The sequence below is a fragment of the Colobus angolensis genome, unplaced genomic scaffold (genome assembly GCF_000951035.1).
Source record: "Colobus angolensis palliatus isolate OR3802 unplaced genomic scaffold, Cang.pa_1.0 Scaffold154, whole genome shotgun sequence".
Taxonomy (NCBI): domain Eukaryota; kingdom Metazoa; phylum Chordata; class Mammalia; order Primates; family Cercopithecidae; genus Colobus; species Colobus angolensis.
In genome coordinates, this window is record NW_012114644.1 from 2,775,832 (window position 1) to 2,797,437 (window position 21,606).

The following is a 21,606-nucleotide window of genomic DNA, read 5'->3' on the forward strand; positions in this document are numbered from 1 at the left end:
AGAGAGAGAGAGAGGGAGAGAAAGTGATCTTTATCAAGTGTTTATGCATTCATCCAACATCATTTTATGGAGCACCTATTGTGAGCTAGGCCTCCCCTATATAAATAGAAATCCTTGAGCCATGAAGTTCATGATAAAGAGAATAAAACAGTTAACAAATGCCTAAACAAATACAACACATATTATCAGATCCTCCTAAGTGGTATAAAAACATAAAATAGGTCAATAGAAAAGAAAACAACTGCAAGGTACTTGGTAAAATAAGACAAGACAAAATTAAGTAATTTCCTGAAAGCCTTTCCGGAGAAGGTAAGAGATGAAGTATAATCCAACAGGTGAGAAAGAGTCTAGACACTTGAAACTCTGAAAACAGTATTTCAGGCCAAGGACACAGCATGGTAAAAAGCCCTGAGATCAACATAATACTGGAGTGTTTCAGGAAAAGGATAATTGGCAACAGTGTGACAGAAGTCACATCCAGTAAGTGAGTTAGTTGGCTGAACAACATGAGAATAAAAAAGGGGTGAGGAGTCAATTTTTGTGAGGCTCTGCAAATTAGGCCCTGTAAGAAATGTGTATGTTTAACTAAGTGCAAAAAGATTCCATGCATTAGCACATTTTATTGAAGGCACTTTCACATGGTATGGCAGACTGTGCTGCTATGAATAAACCAAGGTGCAACAATTGGTTCTGCTATTCACTATTTGCTCATAGGCAAAGTCTCTGCTATCTTAGAGGAAGCTACCACAGAGTGAGAAAGCTTAGCAAATTCCCATGCCAGTCCACCTAGGAATGTCCTCACCCTCTTTCCCAACCCCTGGAGAACAACAGTCATCCCATGAGAGCTATCCTAAAGGAGTTTCAGACATGACAGCCAGGTGTCAGCTTGCCCACACTCATCTAAGAAATAATCAAGATTATTTTCATCTTCTTACCATCTCTGTGGACTTACCTTATCTCTATACTGTTGTATGTACCCTGCAGCCTCACCTCCTGTTATTCTGACCCTTCTAAACGCTGCCACTGTGTGTTAAAGAAGTCCTGATCAGAAATTGGCATGTTGTTCCATATCTTCACCTAATTTTTGGAATGACCATTTTATCTCCCTACTCTGCTGGACTGTACCCTGAAGACATTGCTTGGTTTTTGGCTCTCTTTCCTACAGACTATTTTCAATTACCTCCACATCCCTTGGAGATAGAGGCACAATTGGTGTTTTCCCTGCCCCTCATGATTGTTCCCACACCATTTGTTCCCCTGCCTTGTGCAATAACTTCTGCTCCTCTGAGACTCATGCCACCCGCTAGACCAGGCTGTCTCTCTACAATTGCTATCATTCAATGAAATCTGGTTCAAAACTTTTATTAAGTAGGAAGAGAAGCCTTTACTTTTCAAATATTTGACTAATGGATGGTAATTCTTTTTTCTAATTTTTATTATTCTCAGCATATTCAAAATCCACCTACATGAAGTATCCAACACGGCTGATCTCTTAATTCTTTTATTTCCTCATTACCAAATTATTTCCCTCAATGAAATCTAGTCTCTCTTCCACATGGTCACAACTGCAGCCTGCATTTGTCAGAAAATTAGGATTTCTCACAGCCCACTCATCCAATTCATTGTTTAATCACACCCACGCCTATGCTCTTCAATCACACAAAGACCCCCAATTAAATGTGAGACCCCCAGTGAACTCACATTTTCCCACTATTTATCAGTCCCCTCCTGACTTCACTTCATTATTTGGCCCCAAATTCCATGGTTCATTATTATAATTTCTCAGTTAAATGTTGATGTTCCTAAAATTAGTTATGAGCCCATCCTTTTTTCTTAAAATTTTATTGCTATTTTTTCTGATCCACACACATCAAATTCAATAATATCTTTATCCTGATGACCTCAAAATTTATACATTAGGCCCACACTTCTTGCAAGTCTTAGGCACACATATCCAATAGCACTTGTCAGCAAGATTTTATGTCTCATAGACATGATTTTATGTCTCACATTTAACATGTCCCAAATACACTTCTTGTTGTCCCTAAAACTTCTACATGTTTTCAGTTTTCTCTGCTTTTAGAAAATAGCATCATCATTTACTCTGCTACTCAGACTGGTCGGTGAGTCATCATCTTTGCTTCCCTTTCTTTTAGCTCATTTGCTACAGAGCAACACAAGGGATCTTACTGAAGGATACATTGAATTATCTCCCCACTACTAATTGAAATCATCACATAGATTCCCAATGTGTTTAGAATAACATTCAACTTAATGAAGTTGAATGGGTTCTAAAACGTGTTGTTCTACCACTTGCTCTCATCTTGGTAAAAGGCTTCACAACTCACAAAATTGATTAAGTCAAAAGCCAGGCAATCACTCTCAAACTCTCTGTCTTATCCTTTGTAAATGCTGCAAGTTCTCCCCTCAAAATATATACTGATTCCACTAATTCTTTGTACTGCCCCTGCTAGAATTATGGCTCATGTAACCTTTATTTCTAATCTGAATTCCTATTGAAACTACCTCTTTTACTTTCCGTTTCTTTCCCCTACAGTCCATTCTCCATGCAAAGTCATAGCAATCTTGTAAAAATTAAATCTGCTTTTATTATGCATTTGCTTAAAACCCCACAGTCGCTTTTCATTAAAACTAGAATAAAATAAAAACTGTTTATCCCGGTCTTCAAGGCCTATTCTCTTTCAGCTTAGCTTCTATTACCTCTCTTTCTCATTTTATTTCAGGCATTGGCCTTCATTTTGGTCTTCAAACTTGCCAAGTTCGTTTCTAGCTCAAGGTCTTTGCTCTTTGCACTGGCTTTTTATTTATTTATTTTTCTGACAGGGAGGATCTATCCTAAGATCTTCACATGGTTGTTTTCTCATCATTTAAGCCTGTGCTCAAATTTCACCACTTCAAAGAAACCACATATATATAAGTTACTTCTTTCCTCTAAGGTACTCTCCATTATTCTACCCTGCTTTGTTTAGTTCATAGCACTCATCCCATCTGAAGTTTTATTTATCTTTTGATGTATGTGCAATTCTTTCTTCCCCTATTATGACATAAACCTATGAGTATAGAGGAATTAGAGATTATGTTCATTAATTTATCTCAGTGCATAGAAGAAAATGACTGGCAATCAGTTGGTGCTCATGGTGCATATGTTAAATGAATAAAATATTCATCATAAAAGCTTAAAACTTACCTTTCCCTCTTCAACTCCATTTTCTTCAACTCCAACTTAAGGTCTAGATATCCTGTTTTCTCCCAGTTTCACAAATACGAAGCTATTTCCCACCTCAAAGCCCTTTACCTGTTGTTCTGTCTGTCTATAAAGCTCTTCAAATGGTGAGCTCTTTTCCTTACTTTAAGGCTCAAGTTAAATATAAAATCTTTCCTTTAGTTTTATCTAAAGAGAATCTTCTCTGTTATTCTCTATCTCAATATTATATTTATTTTCTCACAGTACTTAAGTCATTTTCAATTGTTTTATTTATTTGTTGGTTTACTATTGGGGGGTTTTGTCTCACTTTTCTAAAATATAACATCCATATGAACTCATTATAATATCTTCCATGCCTAATACAATACCTAGTATATAGTAGGCAGTATCCAGTAAATACTAACTGGATAAATTATGGATAAATTAGTTGCTTCTATAACTCAATTTTCTCAATTCTAAATATATTTAACAATATATGTAAAGTTGTTTGGGGAATTAATTAAAACAAACCTGGCAAAAATCAGCATCTTAATATAATTTCATTATTTCAGCTTCCCACTAATTTTTCATGGATTTCTTAAGCTAGGCATCACAGCTCACACCTGTAATCCCAACACTTTGGGAGGCTGAGGTGAGTAAATCACATGAGGTCGGAAGTTTGAGACCAGTCTGGCCAACATGGTGAAACTTCATCTCTACTAAAAATACACAACTTAGACGGGTGTGGTGGCGGATGCCTGTAGTCCCAGCTACTTGGGAGACTGAGGCAGGAGAAGCGCTTGAACCTGGGAGGCAGAGGTTGCAGTGAGCCAAGATTACGCCATTGCACCCAGCCTGGGAAACAGAGCAAGACTCTGTCTCAAATTAATTAATTAATTCTTAATTTTTCTAGCAATTTTAGGTTCACAGCAAAACTGAGCAGAAGGTATTGACATTTCCCATATCTCTCTACCCTCCCAGAGGCCTAGTCTACCCTACAACAACATCCAGCACCAAATCAGTACATGCTTCACAACGGACGAACCTTCAATGGCACGTCGTTACCACTCACAGTCCATAGTTTACATTATGGGCACATTCCTGGTATTGTCTATATTACGAGTTTTAACAATGTATAACGGCATGCATCCACCGTTGTAGTATCGATACAAAATAGTTTCAATGCCCTAAATATTCTCTATGCTTTTATGTATTCATTTCTTTCTCCACTCTAACTCCTGGCAACCATTAATCTTTTTAGTAGCTCCAGTGTTTTGTCTTTTCCAGAATGTCACATAGTTGGAATGTGGCCTTTTCAAATTGTTTTCTTTCACTTGGTAACAAGCATTTAAGTTTCTTCCATGTATTTTCATGGCTTGATAGCTCATTTCTGTTTTGTGCTGAATAATATTACATAGTGTGAATATACCACAGTTTATTTGTCCACTCACCCACTGGAGAAAGTTTTGGTTGCTTCCAAGTGTGGGCTATTATAAATAAAGTTGCTATAAACATCCATGTGCTGGTTTCTGTGTGGACATAAGTTTTTGGTTTATTTGGGTAAATATCAAGGTGGATGATTGCAAGATCATATGGTAAGAGTATGCTTTGTTTTGAAAGAAACTGCCAAACTGTCTTCTAAAGTGGTAGCTCCATTTTCCATTTCCGCCAATAAGAAACGAGAGACTTCGTTGCTCCACATTCTTCCTAGCATTTGGTGCCGTCAGGGTTCTGGATTTAGGCCATTCTTATATGTATACGGTGATGTCTCGTTGTTTTAATTTGCAATTCCCTAATGCCATATGATATTAAGCATTTTTTTCATATGTTTTCAATGCAGTCTTATTGGGACTATTTTCATTTGCCATTTAAATATTTGTAGAGGTTAAATAATATTCCCACGTTCCATAGCTAAGAAGAGGTAGAGAACAACTAAGAAGAGCCAATAAAATAGGAGGTTTGAACCCAGGTTTTTCGAATTCCACAATAACTACTTTTCCCACTATTTTAGGTTGCTTTCTACACCATAAGATCATTTGGGAGAAAACCATATATGTTGGATTTTTAAACTGAATCAGATGGGAATCAGAAATTAATCTGTTAACTACACCCAAAGCTACATATTTGAGCTTAACATAAATAAAAGAACAGTTAGGATCTTGTCGATTTTTATGTACCATTTGATCACATACAAACTTTATTCCCCAGGGGTACACAAAGTACTGCAAATATGACAGATGTAGTGCCCTTCTACCCAAGAGGTTATCATACCCTTTCGCCTCACTGCTCTTCCTGGCCTGCTAGTCTTTCAAGTAGATAACACATTTCCATAGAACATAGTTTATATACCCTTGTTATCTTACAACGGGAAGAAGCCCTGTGGTGAAACAGCTTTCTGGTACTGAGTATTCACATTTCAGACATATTTAGGTGTTTCTTTTCCTGGTGCTCCCACAACAACTTTTGAATACTTTTACCATAGCATTTATCATATTGAGTAGTAAGTGTTGATGTATATGTAAGCCTTCTGAACTAGACTTGAGCGATTTACTGGGAAAAATGATTACTTAATTTTGCTTCAAAAGCACCAAACATCCCCTGGCACATAGCAGGCTTACCAATAAAATGACTGCTGAAATGAATTGAGTAGAGACAGATTGCTCTGGTCAACCGGGGAAGCCAGGGAAACCTGAACTTGAAGGAAAAAAATTCAGACAGTTAAGTTCCCCTATGAGGCTTGGGCATGATGGTAACAAATCCTCAAGTCACTAACCCATGTGCAGAGGGTTAAGGACTGGAGGAGAATATCATATTCCCTTGCAGCATAGGGGAAAGACTGAGAATACTGAGTTAGTGGAATGGGAAAAATAAAGCATGTAGGTATAGTAAATTAGCTCTATTGACTTCATACTTTTGTTTTATTTAGGTTACTATTTTCAAATACAGAGTTTGCTGTTTTGTTTTGTTTTACTTAAAAGGAAAAAAGATCAACAATTTGTCAACTCCCATGACTAAGCAATAGTACTATTTAACATTTCCCAAGCACTTACCATGTGCCAAACCCGGTTCTAAATGTTTTACTTGGATTAATTCAATTGTATTCTCCATAACAACTATATGAGGTCAGTAACATTATTTCTATTATGAAAAAACTGAAGGAAGGGATTTTAAGGTTTTCTTTTTCTTTTTTTTTTTTTTTTTTGCCCATAGTCAATAGCCAGTATACAACTCAGCCAGGCTGACTGCTGGACCACTTACCCATCCCTCTCCTACTTCCTTGATTAAATAATTCTTAGTGATCATTTCCAAACTCCATATGAATATAAAATTGTAAATAGTTCATTACATAATTAAACACCTGTTGTATGACTTTTTTTTTTTAATTAACAGGGATTCACCACTGGGCTATATTGTATGCAAAATGGTATTAATTATTGAACAATGTAATTAAGACAACTTTATGGAAGAAAGTAAGTAGTAAATATATAATACACAAAATTCATTTTCTACATGACAAATCATTGGATTTCTAAATAAGAGCACATCTTTTTAACATAAAGTATTTTAAGAATTTATGAAAACATAATCTATTAAACTAATCAGATTTAGGTAGCAACATATGATTATCTAAAAATGCCTTTTCTTCTGTTTGCAGTGTTAAATTATAATTGTCTCTATTTTAAATTAAACTATATTCCAAAGTACTTTTTATTTATTTTTCACAGAAACTGACTTGAACACTGGATAAAATATAATAAAAGTTGGTGATTAGTTAGGAGTGTGTGAAGCATATGAGGGATATATGTGTGCAACAAGTGAAAACGTTCATATAATTGTAAAAGTTATTAGGCTATTTAAATCTTATTAATCTAACTTGTCCTACTAGTCTCTTACCTGTTAATGTGATTTCCTTCAACTATAAGCTAATAAGAAAACTTTTATCATAGGCAAATAAATTTGTTGATCCCTCTGAGATTAAAAACCTACTTAGATATATGTCTTAAACAGGTTTGCACATCACTAGAAAAAAAATATGTGTGATCTGAGTGCAACTTTTTAGTATTTATGGATCTCCACAATGTCAAATATTACTCTTCCCATATTTAATTCTGATAAGTAAGATGCAGTTTTCTTGCTGTGATTCCTATCTCCAGCTACACTGTGTCACGGGATAGTTTTACATCAAGTTATGGCTCTCCTTTAAACTCTCTTTCTCTGTTTCACATGGCACAAGGATAAATAATAACCTCACGTAAGAAAAGAAAAATGGTACGAGAAGCAATTACTGTATCACACACCAAGTTCAATGAATAATATGATAAAACTCTCCTGGGCAACTTTACTGATTTCTCATATAGTCTTAAATCTCCACATCAGCATTTGCTAGAGGTAAAGGCACTTCATTCCACTGGCATCTGTAATAAGGATTTGTCAGCATTTCTACTATCAACTCCAGTTTTAAGGAACCCAATAACTCATGCATTTTTATCTGCATTAGACTGGGAGTTGGCACAGAATGAATCCAAAATGAAGTTCTGAAAAAGTAAAATATGTTTTAAGGTTGAGGGAATAAAAATGTTTTATTTAAATATAATAAAACTTTTAATAATTTTTAAAGCATATAACTCACATATCTCTCAGCTTTTATCTAGGGCTCAATTATCTTTTTCATATGTTAACCCTGAGATATCAGTGTCTTACTCATGCTACTTAAAACATAGGGACATTAAAATGTAAATTAATTTTAATGTGATATGTATAAAATATCCCCTGGTGTTACAATGATAAGACTAAACTAACCAATGTATTTACCCAAGCATATAGTGAACTCTTACTCTGTCCCCACACTCTTCTAGGTGCTAAGTATACAACACTGAACAATGAAAAACAAATCAAAACAACATAGAAAAATTCCTGCCCTTATGGCACTCCCAATCTAGTGGTGAATTTGAAATACATTCCAATTATATATTATCCTGTATTTATTTACACATCTACTTTGCTTCATTAATTATCAGAAGTGGAATGTGGAATGTTTTCACAGGCTACGTTTTTGAGAAACAGGGACAAGTGTCTTGTTTTAGAGCACTGTGATGAATCTCAGAACATAGGATGCTGTAGCCCACAAATCATTTATTTTGAAAAATAGACAGGTATATTCAGGTAACACCAATCATGTTCTTGAATTTATCCTTATGACTAAGAAACTTGTAAAGTTTATTTGTGGCAACAGCTGAAATTCCAGTTTCTTAAAGATATCAATGCAATGCATTTAGAAAATATTACCTAATGGTGCTTTTTTTTTTTCTCCTTCATGAACATAGGGTTGACAAACAAACAAACAAACAAACAAACAAAAAACCCTCCTTTTTTAAAATAGCATCCCTATGGGCCAAATGAAAAAAAAAATGGTTACAAAAATAATAATCTAAGATTAAAGTAATATTATGGCAGTTGAAACAAAACTGAGCAGTTCATATTTTCCTGAAAATAATTTATAATTTCCTGAAGCTTCATAATTTCCTGAAAATTATTTTCCTGAAAATAATTTCCTTCTCTTTTCTGAACAGTGTGTTCAGAGTCTATATCTTATCACTGCCCTCTCACTGAAGGCATTAAATCATAACTAGTAAGAGGGCAATCTAGTTTTTATAGGGTATGTAAATCAAGGCAGATGTTAAGTTGATTGAAAGTAGAAGACTGATGAAGGGGCAACAGAAATGGTGGAACAATTATGCTTTTCAGGAAGGTGAGTTGGTTCACTATAACTATGACTCACACCTTAACAAGAAAACAAAACAGACCTCAACATCTTGCCCTCCAAGTGTTCAAGAGGTGCTCAGGAGAATGCAGAGGGGAGAGTCACATTTTTAAAAGGGAAATTAAGGATGAAAGGTATTACTATGGACAGCATTGTTAAGGAGATGGAACAAAGGATAACCCTCTGCCCTTTTTCATTGGGTTAGTTTTGGTTTGGGGGTTTTTGTTTGTTTCCCTTTCTATCTAGACCATGCTTTACTTGAACTTTCCCAGATCTTCACTTGCTGTCCTCTCATCCAAGCACAGAGGATAAACACTTGGAAAGTCTGCTTTACTGGATAGTATAAGGCAGCAAGTTTTAGTTACCCGTTTTAACATTCTTTCAACCCTGTTTAACATTATTTTTATTTCATTTCAGGCACCTAAACTAAATTTTTTTATTAAATAAAATTTTCATGGGTAGGTTTACTTTTATTATGGGTAAAAGGTGTTTTTCTTGAATGGTGAAAAACACTCAAGAAATATAACTAATACTTACAAAGAAATACAAGCAGAATAAAGGAAGATTTTCAGCAAAGAAAAATTTTTTCTTTCACAAAAAAAGTTATCAACTCATTACTCTAATAAGCAACACTCTTGGGTAGATTTAGCACACATGAGGTATGATTTGATCAAGGGATGGGGGACAGCTTATAAACACCACGGGAATGATGCCCAGTAGTACTATATGTGTTTGATTGGCATGTTTATTGATTTTAATTGACTACCACCACTCCTGTATTTCCATAGTAACCTATTAGTGAAAAGAGCAACTTCAAAGATGATCAATAAATTACCATGATTTTCTAAACTTTTATTTGAAGTTTAACAAGATGCATGTAGATATCTATATCAGAATACCTCTTGTTAAAATACAAATACTTTGGATGTATTCATTCATCCATTCATCCACCAATTTAGTCATTAATACATTCAGGAAACAAATATTTTTATGTAAATTTTGAATATACATATGCAGAGTAGAAGTTCAATTTTTTTTTTCTTTAAAGACTAAATAGTAAATATTTTTGGCTTTATAAACCATATAGTCACAACTATTCAATTCTGTCATTATAGTGTGAAAGCAGCCATAGAAGCAGTTAATAAACTGGCAAGCCATCATCAGATTCTGAGAGGGCAGAATCTAATAAAAACTTACAACAACAAGGAAATGCTTAGTGAAGAGAAAAACTACAGAATCTTGGTAGGAGAGCTCCGTGGCATATTAATTTACCCTGTTGATACTATTTGATACTCCTCAGTTCCACAACAGTCTTGAAGATAGTAGCCCGCACTCCTGATGCAGGTAATACACACCATAGGAAACCATATGGACCTTATTCTTACCAAATTGTAGTTATGTGCTTTAACCTGTGTGGTGTCTCCCAGAGGGATGGGCTCAAGGACTTGCCATTGGTTCATCTGCATAGGAGTTTCCCTAAGGCTGAAGCTGCTTCACACGTGGTGTTTTTTGTAAGCATTTAAAGGCAAATATATTATCTGCCACCTGGTGGGTAAGAGGGAAAAGTAGGGGCAAGAAATAGATTCACTTGAAAACCTGAGACTGCAAGACTAGGAAGGAAATACTTGGGGGCACTAAGAGCTGGGACAATCGCCTATGTAGTCAAGGGAATCTAGAAGTCCATGCACATAATCAGGATGGGATGTATGTTCAGAAAGGACCTGACAAGACCCTAAGCCCTTACCTCTGGCTAGATTCAGGCTCCACGCAAGCAGGAAGGAAGAATAGGGCAGAATTGTAAACTGCCTGGCTAAACAGTAAAGGAGTGCCCCAATATACAACCAAACTACAAAGACAGGAAGTTTGGTTTTGTTTCTTGTTGCTTCGTTCCAGGAATTTAAGGAAATCTCTGTCAAGTTACTAAGGTACTACTAACCTAACAATCACACATTTCAGTGACCACCCAGAACAAAAAATACAGACTTTACAAAATTAGCTTAGCAAGGCCACTAAACAATAAAGAACTATAATAACAAGTAAAAAAAAAAAAAAAAAAAAAAAACCTGGGTGGGTAGAATATCTTATTTATAGAGTTGCAATATTGTACTGTTTAAAATGTCCACTTTTTTAACCAAAACAAAGTGAAAAATGCAAAGAAACAAGAAAGTACAGCCCACTGATAGGAAAAAAGAAATTAATAGAAACTGGCCTTGAGAGAAACCAGAGCTGCAGAGGAAATTAGAAGGGAAATTCTCTGTGATGAATGAAAACAAAAGCAGAACATATTAAAACTCAGTGGATGCAGTAAAAGCAGTTCCTCAAAGGGAATTTATAGCTGTATATATCTACATTAAAAAGGAAGAAAAATTTAAAATAAATAACATAAATTTACACCATAGAAACCTAGAAGAATAAGATCAAACTAAACCTGCAGGCAGGAAGAAAAGAAGAAAGATTACCTTGGAGATAAATAAAATAGAGAACAGAAAAAAAAGTAGAAGCAATGGAACAAAAATTTGATTATTTGAAAAGACGAACAAAATTAACAAATCTTTAGCTAGACCAATCAAGAAAAAATAATAGGAAAAAAATCAGATGAATAAAAGAGGGCCTTTGCTACCAACTTTGTAGATATAAAATGTTTACAAGAGAATCATAGAAATAATTGTACATCAAAAATTAGACCACCCTGATGAAACAGACAAATTCCTACAAAGACACTGCTATCAAAACTTCCTCCAATAGAAATAAAAATCTGAATATATCTAGAGAAAATAAAAAGATTGAATCAGTAATCCAGAACCTCCAAAGAAAATCCCAGAACCAAATAACTTCACTGATGAAGTCCATCATCATTTAAAAAGATTTAGCACCAATCCTTCTCAAACTCTTCCAAATAATAAAACATAAGAGAATACCTCCTAGTCCATTCTTTCAGGCCAACACTATCCTGAAAACAAACCGGAAAAGATTTCACAAGAAAAGAAAACTACATACCAATGACCCTTAAGAATATAGATGTAAAACTTCTCAACAAAATAATGAAAATCATCTCTTGAACAAACGGTGTTGGGACAACTAAAAATATACATGTAAATGAATGAAGTTGATACTTACCTCACATCATATACAAAAAGTTAATCCAAAGTTATCAATGACTTAAATGTAAAAGATAAAACTGTAAAACTCTCACAATAAAATATATAGGTAAGTCTTCACGATTTTGGATTTGGCAATGGGTTTTTTGATATGACACCAAAAATATAATCAACAAAAAACATATAAATTGGACATTATCATAAGTGAAAATTTTTGTGTATGAAAGGACATTGTCAAGCAAATGAAAAGACAACCTAAAGAATGGGAGAAAATATTGTGAATCATATAACTGATAATATTCTACTATTCAGAATATATAAAGAACTCTTACAACTTAACAAAAAAACAATCAATGCTGTTTAAAAATGGGCACAGAGCTTGAACAAGTATTTCTCCAAAGAAGACATACAGATGTCAACAAGCACACAGGAAGATGCTCAACATCATTAGTCATTAGGGAAACGCAAATCTGAACCACAATAAGATACCACTTCACATCTACCAGGATGTTTTATAATTTTAAAAATGAAAATAACAAGTTGGTGAGGATATAGAGAAAATGGAATCTTCATACATTTGCTAGTGAGAAGGTAAAACTGTGCAGCTGCTATAAAGAAAATTGGCACCGCCTCAAAAAGTTAAACATGGAATTACCATAAAACTCAGCAATGTTATTCTTAGGTATATACCCCAAAAAGATTAAAAATTGTGTTTAAACAAAAACTGTGAACCAATGTGCATAGCAGAACTTCTCACAAGAGCCAAATTTTGGAGACAAACCAAATGCCAATCAGTGGTTTCATAGATAAACTAAATGATGAATATTCATAAAATGGAATATCATTTAATCATAAAAATATTGAAGTACTGATGCGTGTTATAGCATGGATGAACCTTGAAAATATTATGCTAAGTGAAAGCAGGCAGACACAAAATGCCACACAGTACATGATTCTAGTCCCCCAGAAATATCCGGAATACGCAAACCATAGAAATAGAAAGCAGATAGGCTATTGCCAGGGTCTCAGGAGTAAAAACAAATGCAAGGCCGGGCACAGTAGCTAATACCTGTAATCTCAGTGCTTTAAGAGGCTGTACAGGGAGAATTGTTTGAGGTCAGGACCCACTTGGGCAACATACTGAGACCCTATCTGTACAAAATAAAAATATTTGCCAGGCCTGGTAGTGTGTGCTTGCCATCCTAGCTACATGGGAGGCTGAAGTGGGAGGACTGCTTGAGCTAGGAGTTTGAGGTTGCAGTCAGCTATGATAGTACCACTACTCTCCAGCTTAGGTGACAGAGAATGAGATCCTGTCTCAAAATGACAACAACAACAACAACAACAACAATGAATGCAGAATAAATGATTAATGGATACAGAGTTTTCTTTAGAGGTTATGAAAATGATCTGGAACCAGATAGTGGTGATATCTGCACAATATTGTGAATGTACTAAAAACCACTAAATTATATACCTTAGTGAAAATGATGAATTTTGCATCATGTAAGTTTTACCTCAATGGAAAATAAAATCAAAAGAACATGTATCTAGCCCTCTGAACTTAGTTTGCCAAACGCTGTACCAAAAAGAAAAAAAAATGAGACATGTCATGTGTCCTCAAATTGCTATGATATACCATAAACACAATATAATTATGAGTTATTTACATATGCAATACTCTTACATTACCTGTAAACAACTAGCACAATCATATAATGGAAAATATATGCTATGTTAAAATCTGGGCCAAATTATTTGAAACTAGCAAATGCTTAAGATTGTTCTTTACTAGCGCTTATGGACAATTACATTTATTCTATTAATTTGATCAGACAAAACCGGTGCTAATAATAGCTCATTTTTTCCAGTTCTAGTACCATTTATAAGCCGTGTAGTTCTTTGAGAAGGAATCTTCTAGCACAACTTTACTCTCCTATTATTCAACTATGTCACACATATGTTGAGAAACATTATTTTTCCTTAATTCTGTCAACATTCTCCCATCTCTTTTCCTTATTCTTCCTTTTCCTCAACTCTGAAAGTTTAATAAGTAATAGTGTAAATAAAATAGTTTTCCCCTTAAGCACAGAAATGAGGGGACTATTGTATCTCTCAATAACCTTCAATTTAAAAAGAAAATTTAGATCTAATTTCTCAAATATTTTATTACATTTTTTCTAAGAGTATGCTTTCTCTTTACACTTTCAAAGTATCATCCAATAAGTCTGCCTTTACTTTCTTTTTTCTTGATTACACCCTGTAAAATTAAAAATGAGGTCATACTAGTATCTATTTAATCATTCATTCATTAAAATCTATTTAATAGATATCTAAAATGTTCCAGGTGTTGTTCTATGTCATAAAGATGAAAGGGCTAATAAGACATGATATCTACTCTTAAGAAACCTAATAGTCTCATGAGAGAGATAGAAAAGTAAATAGGTAAGTATATGCAAGTCGTAAGGAAATAGACTTTGAATTTGGTGCCCAGCCTCGACTACACATTAAAATTTAATTGTAAAATTTTTTACAATTAAAATGCAATTAAAATTACAAAACTGAGGTCTGGGCCTTACCCCCAGAAATTCTGATCTAATGCATCTGGGAACTACTTTAGCATCATTATTTAAAAATGAAACAAAACAAAAAACAACTTCCTACGTGATTATAATGTGCAGCTGGGCTGGCTTCTTGGGAATGTGACCTGTGCCATAGTACAGGGCCCAACATTTAAAAGGGCTCTGCTTTTGGGTTTTCTGCTCTGCTGGTTTCCTTTTGAAATTCTTAGTACTTGTTCAACAAGAGATCCCTCATTTTCATTTTGCATATGGGATAGAAATTATTTAGCTGGTCAAATATGCAGTCAAGACAGATAACTATTGAGTTAAAGAAGTGGTGTAGATGGAAATACTTTGAAGAGAGAAAATGATTCATGTGGATGATGGAAAGTATAAATAGCTCTGTAGGACTTAACTGAAGAAAAGTGTGGAGCAAGAAAGATAGGGGGATACAAGGACATGAAGGCCTAAGTTAGGAAAAACACTTTACTCCTACAAACTCTGACAAACTATCTAGATATAATTATTGCTGATTACCACTCTTTGAATTCATATCCTGCTTAGAATGGCATTCCATTTCCTAAAATTGTTTTGAAGCATCTACCTAAAACCAAATTTGGTGTAATAAATGAGGTTGAAATTTTTTTCTTCAATATTCTTGTTATGTATTTTTCACTACTTAAAGATTGAATAAATTTGAATGTATGAAAGAAAGATGGAGCCAGTCAAAAAATGAAGACTTTTGCATCCAAAGATTAGAAGGTGGAGTTTTCAATGACAGCGATTCTGTTTCTTTTAATTCACTGAACATTTGGTTTGGAAGCCCTCTGGTGTTAGAAAGGAGATTCCAGTGTTTGCCATCCTCTACTTCTATTTGTTTCTTCAAAACAAATGGAAACATACTGATAGAGAAATGAATTAGAATAAAGAACTGAATACTAACTGGCTTTCTACCCACGTCCCACTCAAAAGTTGATCAGACACTGGCAAACCCCTTCAATGTCACTGAATATGCGTGTAAAACAGACATGAAAAAGATCTTGTGCAATGAGAATTATTCCTCAATGATCAGTAGTAGTTAGCCACATCTATCTACTGAAAGTTCTTTTCCCATAATAGTGAGTTTAACCTTCAGTTGCTGCCTTTTGTAAACAAAAAAAAAAAATGTTTTTTGAGTACCTATCATTTAAAAGAAATACTCTGCTTTAAGACAGTGTTGCTTCTCTCAAGCACCTTTTAATCTAGTTGAGGACAGAGAACTTCTACAGAAAAATATAAACAAATACTAAAAGTTTGCATTTAAATGCATAAAGATACATTTTATAGACAAAAGGATCATTAGATGTGAGAGAAGGAAAAGTACAAATGTCCCAAGTCAGTCAGATAAATCATCCCAGGGGAAAAACCATCAGAAAAAGGTATGAGTAGAACGAAGTAAATGGAGATAAATGAGCTTCCAAGCAAGAGAAATGAAATTGAGAGAGAATATAGAGAAGTTCACCAATACATGGCCTGAAGAAGAGGAATGGTGGCCCATAGGAGAAGATGTTAGCAAACATATTAGAAATTACAGGGGGAAACTAGTAAAGAACACCATTTCTTATGTTTTAAATTTTAGATTACCCTGTGCTCATTAAAAATGATCACTTACTGACAATTTTGTGCCAGGAATGATGTCATATAATTTATAAATTTTTATCTCTAATAGAAACAAACTTCAAGTTATTCATTATTATCCCCACTCCAGTTATGGCAACTCACCTAAAGTAAACCAACTACTAAGTGGCAGGCTCACAATTCAAAACCAGATTTTTACTTCCATTTTTCCATTCAACTCGCAGACCTTACTGAAAGCTTCCTTTCAGTTATATATTAAATTCAGGTACCAAGTGTCAGCTAATTGCAGAAATGGTCTGCTCTTCTGCTAATCATTGGTAGGCTATATAGTGCATAGATTTGCACGTGTAAGTGAATTCCATTAGAAATATTAGTAAGAGCTTCAAAGTTGTTAAAGTCTAACTTATTGTTTTCCACAGTGTATTCTTCTGAGAAATTATGCCCCAAGGTTTAGTTTCAAAAAGTCTTTCTGCAGGCTGGGGGCAGTTGCTCACGACTGTAATCCCAGCACTTTGAGAGACCAAGGTGGGTGGATCACTCAAGGTCAGGATCACTGAGACCAGCCTGGCCAACATGGCAAAACCATGTCTCTACTAAAAATACAAAACTTAGCTGGGCATGGTGATGGTTTGCCTGTAATCCCAGCTACTCGGGAGGCTGAGGCAAGAGAGTAGCTTGAACCTGGGGGGTAGAGGTTGCAGTGGCCAAGATCGCTCCATTGCACTGTAGCCTGGGCAACAGAGAGATAAACTGTATTAAAAAAAAAAAAATCATTCTGCAATTAAAAATATTTGGAAATTCTACATACCTATGTCTCCTTGAGATATTCGAAATGCACATTAATTTATTAAAGATTCAGTGATAACAAAACCTAACAAACTTTGCTTAACCCAGTATCCTCTAAAAGCTATTTAAGTACAGGACAGCTTTAGGGTGTGCCTATATGACACACCTATCAGAACTGTGGAGCACACTGAAATTCTGATATAAACAAATAGTAAACATGGAATGCTATTGCTCCAGGGCACAGAAAGTGTGTGCTGCATTTTGAAGGTACCGTTTCGTTTCTCTTCAAGGTCAGGGAGTATCATATTTGCCAACAATGTAAATTTAAAATCTAAAAACAGCAAATACAAATTTTGAGTTTTTAAAGACATAAAGCTGTGACATACATGAAAATAAATATTTTAGTGCCTTTGGCTCTAATTATATTTGAATGTTGCATAAAATATTCTTCATATAACATGAAATGTTTTTCAAACAACTGTATGGCAAAATCATTTTTCTTTTATTAATTCTCAGATGAAGAAGTGAAAAAATGTTTTGTTTGCTTTTCCAATATGAGTTTACTCAAAGTAGTTAAAATAAATTCATGCTTTTTGTTTGTTTTGTTTTGTTTTTTTTAATCGATTACTATGTAGAACTAAAGCTAAGAGAGCTCAGAATATAAAATTCATAGGATTCAAGTTAAGAATATTCATTCCAGGTTAGGCACCTAATTAATGTCACGATGTATAAACACCTAATAAGAAGTATGCCTAATAAAATAATTGACTGATAAATGGATAAACCAAGGACTTTCTGTTATTGTGGATTTTATGTTAAAGCACTGATTCCAGTAATGCCAGCAAGACAAAATATGTGTGTTTTCTATGAGAGGAAGAAGTCTGTAACTTTCTTTTTGAGTCACAGTGGTGGGGTTAATTGGAGTCAGGATATAGTCTGTCATTAAGAGTATCCAATAAATCTTAAATGAAGAGAAGTAATTAGAAATCAATGTCAAGTACTCAAGTTGTAGTTGAAAACACAGAGATCAGGACCTGAGAATATGATATTATCAGGAAATGAAGTTAGGTTGCAGGTATCTGACACATTCAGGATTTACTCGTTTTGCATGTTTCATGGATGTCATCTTAAAACCATCATTTCCCAATATGCTTAAAGAACTTGTGAGTCTGACTCAAAGGACATTATATTCTTTTGCTCCCAGATGCTTCTTACCTTCCTTGGAAGCCCATAATTTATAATTGCTTGTCAAACCAAAGAGAATACAGTAAGTTTTAGGACAGAATCACTGAAATAGTGTCAGGAGAAGAAAGAAATGTGCAATAGTGTAAATGTACTGAAACATGTGTGTGCTCCCTGAGTGAACTATCACACCATTATTCACGAGGCCAACCATCATCTTAACTCCAAAAGTTATCTCCAAGCCAGAACATTCTCTTGAGTTCTGGAATTACATATCTAACTGCCAACTAGATCAATAAATTACAATAAAATAAAATGCAATATGTTCAAAATTAAATTCATTCTGCATTAATTCAATTCTGCTTTTATACCTCAATCCCATTTCCAGCCATATTTATCAGAAAAATGTCTTCCTAAATTCTGACTTCATAAAGCCCAATTTTCAAACTACGTATTCTTCATTTTCCCCCCATATACCTTACGAATCTGATTTCTTTCCCCCATCCCTTCAGAAACTTCCATAATTCAGATCTTATCAGCTTATATTCTTGAAATATTTTTGACTGTTCTCACCAAATGTTGTCCAGTAAACAACAATTCCACCTTCAATACTAAAAGGGATCTTTAAAACCCCCAACTTGATCATACTGTTCATATACTTAAAATCCTTCAAAATTTCTTTAGTATTGTAAAAACGAAATTCCTTCCAGAAACTTACAAAGGTTTTCTACTTTGATGTTGCCTATCTGCTCACACTCATCCATAGCCGGTCCCTTACATTTTCTGTGCTGCATCAGTAGTAGACTACTTAAGAGTTATTCATATATCCTAAACTCTTTCACACATATGTGCCACTTTTCTCCACTATCTGAATTATCTTACATTCCTTCTTCACCTAATAGAGTCATATTCCTAAACCAAATATAGCTCAAGGATTGGTGAAAAGTAAGCACTGGCATTGCCTCTACTAGCACCCAACCAAAGTAGTTGTAAGCAAAGATACAAACTCAGAACGTGAAAGTCAGAGTAGCACGGAGTCTTGCTAAAAGTTTGTAGGCACAGAATTCAGATATGTACAAAAAATCATGTTGGAAGGTAACTGGTAAGTTGTAGGCATTCTTGTAAAAACAAATAAGCAAACAAACAAACAAACAAAACTGGTGCAGGAGCATGAACCTGTATTAAAAGGGCCTCATTCAATTAGAAAAAAGTAAAGCATATTCTGGACTATTTTTAAGAAATAAGCTGTATTGGTGGACACAGTGGCTCATGCCTGTACTCCCAGTACTTCAGGAGGCTGAGGTGGGTGGATCACCTGAGGTCAAGAGTCTGAGACCAGCCTGGCCAAAAGGGTGAAACCTCATCTCTACTAAAAATACAAAAAATTAGCCAGGCATGATGGTGGGCACCTGTAATCCCAACTACTCGGGAGGCTGAGGCACGAGAATTGCTTGAGCCCCGGAGGCAGAGGTTGTAGTGAGCCGAGATCGCACCATTGCACTCCAGCCTGGGCGACAAGAGCAAGACTCCGTCTCAAAAAAAAAAAAAAAAAAAGTAAAGAAAAAGTTGTATTAATAGAGTGAAAAAAAGAGGGTTGGCTGTTGGTAATGAATTATGTTTAAAATAAATGTACTCTTGAAATGGAAAAATTGCAGATACAAAATTCCGTCTGTGGTCTTATTGATGCATAGGTAATACCACAGTCTTACTGTCACAGTGTGTTTCCACTGGCAGAGCAGGATGGTCAACTTGGCTTACACATATGGCTGGAATCCATGACTTTTTTGTTACACATTGAAAATATACAGAGTTATAGGCAATTGATAAAGGAATCTTGGTGGGTTGATTTCTTTTTTCACCCATCACTAGATTAATGGCTGAGGCCTCTATAACAAAATACAGGTTAACAAGAGCAAAACATACAAATTTACTTAATACAAGTTTTACGTGACATGGAAACCTTCAGAAATGAAGACTCTCCAAAATGAAGTAAACTTGTGTACTTTTACGCTTAAGTTTGATGAAGAATGGACAGTTATGGAGAAATATGATTTGAGAACAAAAGGGTAGGATCTAACAGTAATAAACTGAGGGAAACTTAGCAACGACTGTTTGTTCATATTCTTCTCTGCATCCCTGTGATTTCAAAGATAAGGATGTTCTTTTCTTCCAAGTGTAGGGAGGGTACCTCTCAGATGAGGGTCTTATGATCTGCTTTGGGGGAGAAGGGCAAAAGAAAGTGAACTTCCTAGACTTTCTTAATACCAAGGAGACACATTTGGGGGTAGCATGTCCTGAACCCCATAAAGAACTTTACCTATCATTTTGGAAGAACTGACACTAAATATAAGGCCACAGAAAACCAATAATCCTTGATTGAATAGAGACGGTGCAAGAAATATTTCATTCTTCTCCCAACAAAAGTCCTCATTCAGAGGTCCATAATCTGCACCAAGTAGTAAATTAGGCAGAAACTTCAACCCATTTCTAGAGAACTACCCATTCTTCTTGTCCTGACCCTGGCAGAAAACTGAAGAAGTAATTGAGTTGAAGTGACTCTAGATTCGCAGAGATTAAGTACTATGTTGAAATCTAGAAGACTAAATAAAAATGTGCATCAGCCTAAAATTATTTCCCCAGATTGTTTTCCCTTTTTCTTTTATTTTCCAGCTTTATTGAGGTGTAATTCAGAAATACAATTGCATATATTTAGGGCATATGAAACAATGTTTGGTATATGTATACATTATGAAATGATTAACACAAAGTTAACTAATATATCCATCACCTCACAGTTAACCTCTTAGTGTGTGTGGCTAGAATAGTTAAGATCTAATCTCTCAACAGGTTTCAAATTTGCAATATACTATCATTAGCAATACTATAATGTCGTAGCTTAGATCTCCAGAACTTACTCATCACACAACTGAAAGTTAGAGGATCAGTAGAATCATGTAGGGAGATTTCAGACAATATTGCCTGGGTTTCATCAACCTGAATGTCTGAATGTGAGACCTGGACATCAATGTTTAAAAGAAACAGAATCTATCTCTTGTTTACATGGTACTTGGAAGTCTAACTGTCAGATGACCGGATACTCAATGATACAGACAATGAGAAATGATGGAAAGGAAATTACCATGTTAACTAATGTTAAAAAAAAAAAAAATCTCAAGATAGAAGGAACCGAGTCTCTGGACTGAATATGCCCAACAAGATTCTGTACCAGTGCTGTTGAATAGAAATATAATGCAACAGGCTAGGTGCGGTGGCTCATGCCTGTAATCCCAGCACTTTGGGAGGCCGAGGAGGGTGGATCAAAAGGTCAGGAGTTCAAGACCAGCCTGGCCAATATGGTGAAACCTCGTCTCTACTAAAAATATAAAAATTAGCCAG

General features: G+C 35.0%; 1 protein-coding gene across 2 annotated transcripts in view; it reads right to left on the bottom strand.

Annotated features, from left to right (window-relative positions):
• The window catches only part of GRIK2 (glutamate receptor, ionotropic, kainate 2), a 747,094-nt gene that overhangs the window by 237,833 nt on the left and 487,655 nt on the right, over window positions 1-21,606 (bottom strand). The window lies entirely within an intron of this gene.